Source organism: Cydia pomonella, chromosome 6, assembly GCF_033807575.1.
Source record: "Cydia pomonella isolate Wapato2018A chromosome 6, ilCydPomo1, whole genome shotgun sequence".
NCBI classification, from domain to species: Eukaryota; Metazoa; Arthropoda; class Insecta; order Lepidoptera; family Tortricidae; genus Cydia; species Cydia pomonella.
In genome coordinates this window covers 2532763-2539807 of record NC_084708.1, presented here as the reverse complement: position 1 = coordinate 2539807, position 7045 = coordinate 2532763, and the positions used below count along the sequence as shown (strand labels likewise).

The window sequence follows — 7045 nt, the reverse complement described above, 5'->3', positions numbered from 1 at the left end:
GCACTATGTGGAGTATGTGCCTAGCCATACTTAATAATATTTTCAAAACATTGATAGATAGATAGATAGATAAATCATTTATTTGGCAGCTGCAAAAACACACAATATAAAGTTTAAATCATCATAAAGAACACAAATTATTACAGGAACAAAATAAAAATGGCACACAATAAAATTGAGACAACAAAATAGGCATAATTAATAAACAATAAAATAAAATAAAAGTATAAACCTACATACTGTGTGCGTTGCAGCAGGACAAAAGGGTCACGGCTCAGTGATACTCTTCACTCTTTCGAGTAAAGCACTGGTTTTCTGCCGGAACCCAGGTCACAGCAGATGTATAAAATGAGGGTATGTGTGTGTTACATGTTTATAATATATAAGTCGTATGTGATAATAGATAAGTCGGCAAGGGTGTGAACAGTGTGTAGGCCCAGTAGTTCTCGTGACTGCCGTCATTGTATAATATTATATTTACAATACACATTGAACAAGCTGACTGAACTAGATATACACTACGATACTCCCAGTTTGTACGATCGCCGTTGCACACCCAGCTTTACGTTCACTCGTTCCATATACGTACAACCCCCCTACACTGTATACGTTGCAGCCTGTTGCAAGTATCACTCCGATTCGCCCCCTACTGCACCGGTCCTATGGTGTAATGGTTAGCACTCTGGACTCTGAATCCAGCGATCTGAGTTCAAGTCTCGGTGGGACCTAAATGTCTTTTGGTTTTGTTTTTTTTTTCATCTTAGGGCCACTTGCATATTTCATGGTTAGCCGGTTAACTGTTTATTCCGGGTTCATCTGTAGGGTTAAACGGTTAGGGTTAAACTCCTAATTAATTCGATATCCCTGGAAGTAGTAGGGATTTTTGTCGTTTATTAGGATGATAAAACAAATTGTGGATTTTGGAAGGTACCGAACCGATGCAGAACAGCTGGCCTAAAATGGTTCCGCTTTTATTTCATTACTAGCGACCCGACCCGACTTTGTATACATAAAACCTTAACAAATTATACACCTAAACCTTCCTCTAGAACCACTTTATTGGTAGGTGAATATCGCATTAAAAACCGTTCAGTACTTTTCGAGTTTATCGCGTACATACAGACAGCAGTCACTTTCTAACAAGTAAATGAGTCAAACACATTTCAGAAAAAGGTCACTTCTGTAGAAAATAATAAAAGTTAACACTGACAAATGGTGTGTGATTTTGTTTTATGTTTCTTTTTGTACAATAAAGTGTTTTACTACTACTACCAACACTCTCATATCAGGTTTTTCATTTGAGTCTCAAGTACTTACTGAAAAAGTGTATTATTTTTGTAGGGGTATAATGTAAAAAATAGCTTTTGATCCTCTTAACATATTGACCCTTGAACTACGGTCGGAACGCTACGTCGTAGCCGATAACATGGGTTTCCCGATATGTAGCGGATATGCTCCGTAGAGGCAAAACGACAACCGTGTGTACTTAACTTTGCGATGTCTACAGGAACGACGCAAACGAGTCGACTATACAATAAATGTGTATGTCCCAAATGCATGATTATCTTCTGATGGATGAAATCTTGCAAGTTTTTGACCCACTTTTCGTTACGATGATATACATATTAACAAAAAGAACTACAATAATACAATAAAATTACGTCACACAAACGCATTAAGTGAATTGCAATTATAATAAAACAAGGGTCTGCTAGGCTTCCTGGTAGAGTTGGGTTGGCAGGAGTAGTGCCGTCAACCCACCATCACGCAAGATAGGCGCGAATTGCAACGTCGAGTTGCGGAAACCAAGCCAGCGAATACGAATACGAATATAATAAAACATGTCACCAATTAAAATTTATAAAAGTCTACTGAAGGCCTGTCCGTCTTTTCAACATTGGCGAATTCCACCTATCGGCAAACACCTTTAGAAGGCTGCTAGGGCTCCCTCGCATCCTTCGTCTTGATCGTCATATACAAAGTAATTGTATTTAGACCGAAAAAACGAAAAGAAAAAAAAAATTGATTTAGCTATTATTAGTATATATAATTTATCACCCGAATTTATGAGAGATGGCTTAGTTTATTACTTTTCCATGGGTACTAAAATTTCCACGGCTTCATGAATAATCAATGAGTTTCTGAAAGTTTAATTTTAATTAGCTTCCTCCCAAAGGATATCATATCATTTATTCAATTTAGTTTCTGAAGATTTTTCCTCGTTCTATTTAACTGCCATAAGGTATTAATTATCAATACCCGTTTTCCGTATTTTTTTCGCAGTCAAAAAGATCTAGACCAGTTTTCTAATAAAAAATTAATTGGATCTGTCTAAAGCATTTTATAAATTATAAGTTTTTGGCAAAAAAAAAAAATTGTTACACAGCTTTTATCGCTGGCTGTACTTTTTTTTACACAGGCGACTAATACTCGTTGAGCTAATTCTAAAAACCCCAAACACAATTAGGCTCCATTGTTTTATCACTGAGTTCCTATGGCCACCTCCTGTCTCCATCATCAGGATGGTACCATAATATTGCATTGTCACCCGACTTACATATGCATGCAAAATTTCAGCTCAATCGGAAACCGGGAAGAGGATCAAATTTCACATGCAAGATTTGATTACAGACAACGGGACTGTTGAAGCTAAATAAAAGCTTGTACCTAATTACTTATTTAGGAACCAAGCGATCCGTCTGGTAAATGTACCTGCTAACAAAATTATATATATATACATAATTACATATATACCTGTTATTGATAAGCATTTTAAAGTCGTAGACAATTAATATCTTCAGTACAAGACTCAAACAGTATCTCTTGCAGAAATGTTATTACTCCATAGCAGATTTTATATTGGATGGCTGACTATTAAATATTATTCCTTGTTTTGACATGTTTAATTTTTACTTATTAATTGTGTGTATATTTTGTGTTTGACTTGTATATTGTATTTGACTTGCAATGGAATGGTAATTTTAAAATCTTAGACTATGTTTTTATTATAGTGAGTAAGGTGTACTGTACATATTCGACACAATGTATATTGTTATGAATAATAATAATAAAAAAAAAAATATACCCAATATACCTATATGACGATTGCACCAAATAAAATATGCAAGATCTCTGGTTATATGCATATACTTAGTGTTCACAAAGTCAGCATCAAATTTATAAGTTTTTGTCAAAAACTTCATTTTTGGTACAAGCTTTTATCGCTGACTGTAATTTTCGATCGATATAATTCTAACAAACCCAACACAATTGGGTTGCGTTGTTTTATCACAGAGTTCCCATGGCCACCTCCTGTCGTTATCATCAGATCAGCTTACATTGTCACTCGACTAACATATGTATGCATTACCGTTCTGTCGCCATGCATCATTTATGTATCCATGCCAAATTCCAGCTTTCTAGCACTAACGATCACGGAGCAAAGCCGCGGACCCGTCTTTTTCCAACCATGTTAATTAAAGAGGGACGGGTAGTCTATCTCGCCGCGAGATACTCTCGCGCCAATCATGTGCTAAGGCCTACAGTATATATAGCAAGTAGGGATAAGATGGCTCTTTATCATTTGTCACCATGCCTATCTCGTTCTAACAAGTATATAAGTGCGAAAGTGACGGGCATACATGCTGCTACCGCGGATTCACGCTGAATACCTACACTAGTGGCTCTGTGAGCTGTAGACGTAGCAAAACCCCTTGATCCCCCCTTTTAGAAAAAAAGAAATCGTTTAAGAACTCGCTGGTGTTGCAGGTATCCATGGGCGGAGGTAATCGCTAACCATTGGTGATCCGTCTGCTCATTTGCCTCTTATATCATAAACAAGAAAAGAGAAATGCGACCAGCGGTGGCAGCATGGTTTCATTTTTATCACTTGTCACTATGCCTGTCACTTTTGCGCTTACATACTTTTTAGAACATGACAAGCATGGTGACAAATGATAAAGCGCCAACCATCATAGCAGAAATGTTTGCATTATGGCTTTATGGCACTTTGGATAGACCTGTAGGGCTAAGATGGTCTGCTCTTTATCATTTGTCACCATGCCTGTCACGTTCTAACAAGTATGTAAGTGCGAAAGTGACGGACATAGTGACAAGTAATAAAAATGGAACCATGCAGCCACCGCTGCGGTTGTAGCACGGTCGCATTTTTATCGCCTGTCACCATGCCTGTCACGCTCTAACAAGTATGTAAGTGCGAAAGTGACCGGCATAGTGACAAGTGATAAATTTTTTGCCACCGCTGTGCGTACGACCAGCGTTCGGTATCGTAACAAGGACAGAAACTTGATATTAGTTTCATGTTTAAGGTCTCCTTCGAGATGAGTTGAGAAGTACTCGCTCATAAGTATTTGAGAAAGTTTGGACTGAGACACGTTTTGATATTCAGGTGCTCTTACTTATTTTATTTTATTAAGGTAAGGTTAAGTTTTAGTTTCCAATTCATCTACTCAAAGGTTTCATGGAAATCCCATTCAGATATTGCATTTGTACTTCAATTGGGCAGACCGTCTAGACCGGAGAGTCGATGGCCGTTGGGGCAGAAAAGCGTAGTGTTGGACGACCATAAACTATACCCCTTTTTAGGTCCTGTTTAGGGTTCCGTAGTCAACTAAAAACCCTTGTAGTTTCGCCATGTCCGTCTGTCCATCCAGCCGCGGCTTTCCTCCATGATCGTTAGTGCTAGAAAGCTGTAATTTGGCATAAATACATAAATCATGCATGGCGACAGAACGGTAGAATAAAAACTAGAAAAATAGTTTTTTAGGATACCTCCCATCCAAAATGATTTTTTTTTTTTTTGCTTTAACCCAATGGTGTCTAATTTTCGAACCATGTGTCCAAAACATATGACGAAAAATCTTTAAACAAAAGCTTAACACGTACTTTGTCGTAGCGCAAGCGATTTTCACCTTGGCTGGGCAACTTTAATTCAGTATCCTAAAATTGAGATACCTATTTTTTTATAGGGATTCTGTCTGTTGCGTATATATTATGACAACAATATTAGTTATATATCGCGATATTTGGGCAATAAACATTACGATCTCTTTTTCTAGTTAAATAAACATAAAAGAGATGCATTTACCTAATTAGTCCCCTATCTTTAAGCGTACGAAAGCTATTTCTTTGCATAGAAAATAAACCCAAACGCGTGCATGTAATTTAAACACATAATAAAAACCAATCAAACTGTGTGTATCTTAACACATGCCACATAAGGCCGCTTTTTCTTTAACAAAAAGTTTTGTAAAGGCACGTGGCACACACGCGACTGGCACGCTCACATGTTTATTATAAAGTAAAAAGCTTTTGAAAACTCATATTACACGTAGTTCAATATTCTAATATGAACTTTAGGATTACAGAATAAGGTTTAAATTTCTTTGTGGTTTTGAATGAGATACCATAATGCGAAAGTTAGGTTTGGTAATAGGCAAAAGTATGTAATTTGCTTATGGGCATTGAGCTTAGTTCATAATCTGTCCTTCGGAAAGTAAGATTGACAGTTCTTTGAGCTATTTTAATCCTTCATAATTACTCGTTACTGCTTATAAAGTATAATGTAAGCCAGTGAAGTGTATGTAAGATAAAATTGTCTTCATAACCTCGAATTGGGTTAAAATTGCGGACTAAAGGAGTTGAGAATGTTCTTGGAAACTGCGAAGTTTCTCGAACCTTTTCAATTGAGTTGGAAGTTTGGGGAAATTTGTGCTTATTGTCGGTAATTTCTTACTTGTTCATATTGTTTTTTTAGGAAGTTTCGGAATGTTGGAATGTTTATGTATACTGTCTGCCATACCTACAATGATATTTGAATAATACGGCCCGATTCGAATAATGATTAAGACACGTTTAAGATCTTTGAAAGATCGATAACTAAACGACATGTCAAAATCCATACGATCTATCTACGATATTTCTAACGTCAAAGTGACATTGGTTGCCCGAATCCAGCTGCTTCTGTCAATTATACGACATACAAACGATTCTTCGAATCGGGCCGTTAGGCACATACCCGCGTCAATACATGTTTAGACAAGTGCGAGCGAAACGCACAATAACTAAATAACATCCTAAGGTTATACGTCGCCCATAGAAAACCGCCTTGGGGTTTTGAAAGGGGTTGGTCTGTGACGTCGCCTTAAGAGCCAACAGGAGTGGTCATTTCTCCATACAAACGTACTCGACTGTTTCCTCCGTAGTGTTTGAAGCTAAAGCAATGATTTTTTCAACAAAGATTATTATTATTAATATCTGTGTCGGACTGTTTTTTTTTTTTTATATTTATGTTTCTTAACGTGCTGGTGCACTACAAATATTCGCAAAAACGGTCTAATTTACTAGGCCGCAAAGAGAAGCATGGTATTCATAACTGACATCAATTATCCTAAAAAGCAAAACTGTCCGATATAGATCATTTCACTACCATTTAGATCTCAAAATTTCATCACATTTGGTTAAGAGGCTGTCAATACCTAAAGCGCGCACACTGTCTATTTGTATCGGAGTAAATGAGATAGCACTGTCGCATGTTACTGGGCCTGGGCAAGGGAATAATAAGAAAAATATTTAAATAAAAAAAGTGGATTATTAGTGTAATATTTTACTCAACCACGGTTCAGATATAAATGTTTTGAAATTGTGATTTTAATTGCAGACCCATAAGTCAAAACAATAAAGACATAAAACCGTTTAATTGTGATTTTAAGACCAATCTTTGCAATTATTTTCTATCAAGCCGATTTCGTTCAATCATGTATCGAGTACAACCACGGTCTTTGAAATATAATTAATATGAACATATATTTTTCTTACTTGACTAAAACAAATAGTCTTTCTTAAAAAACTGTTTAAGTAACATCAATTTCAAGGACATTGGGTGTTGACAGCCTCTTAAGTTTTGGAGGAGGAAACAGTCGAGTACGAAACACTTCGCCTAACCTGGCGTTGTCCTTACGAGTATCTCACTATTAGTTTCAGGAGCCGCTTCCGTTAGCGAGACGGATATATTCACCTTAAATAT

At 36.7% G+C, this 7045-nt stretch overlaps 1 non-coding gene across 1 annotated transcript; it reads left to right on the top strand.

The window, feature by feature from the left end:
- Positions 1–656: 656 nt before the first annotated feature.
- Trnaq-cug (transfer RNA glutamine (anticodon CUG)) lies at positions 657–728 on the top strand. Its single transcript has one exon. It is a non-coding gene; the product is annotated as a tRNA-Gln (tRNA).
- Positions 729–7045: the final 6317 nt, after the last annotated feature.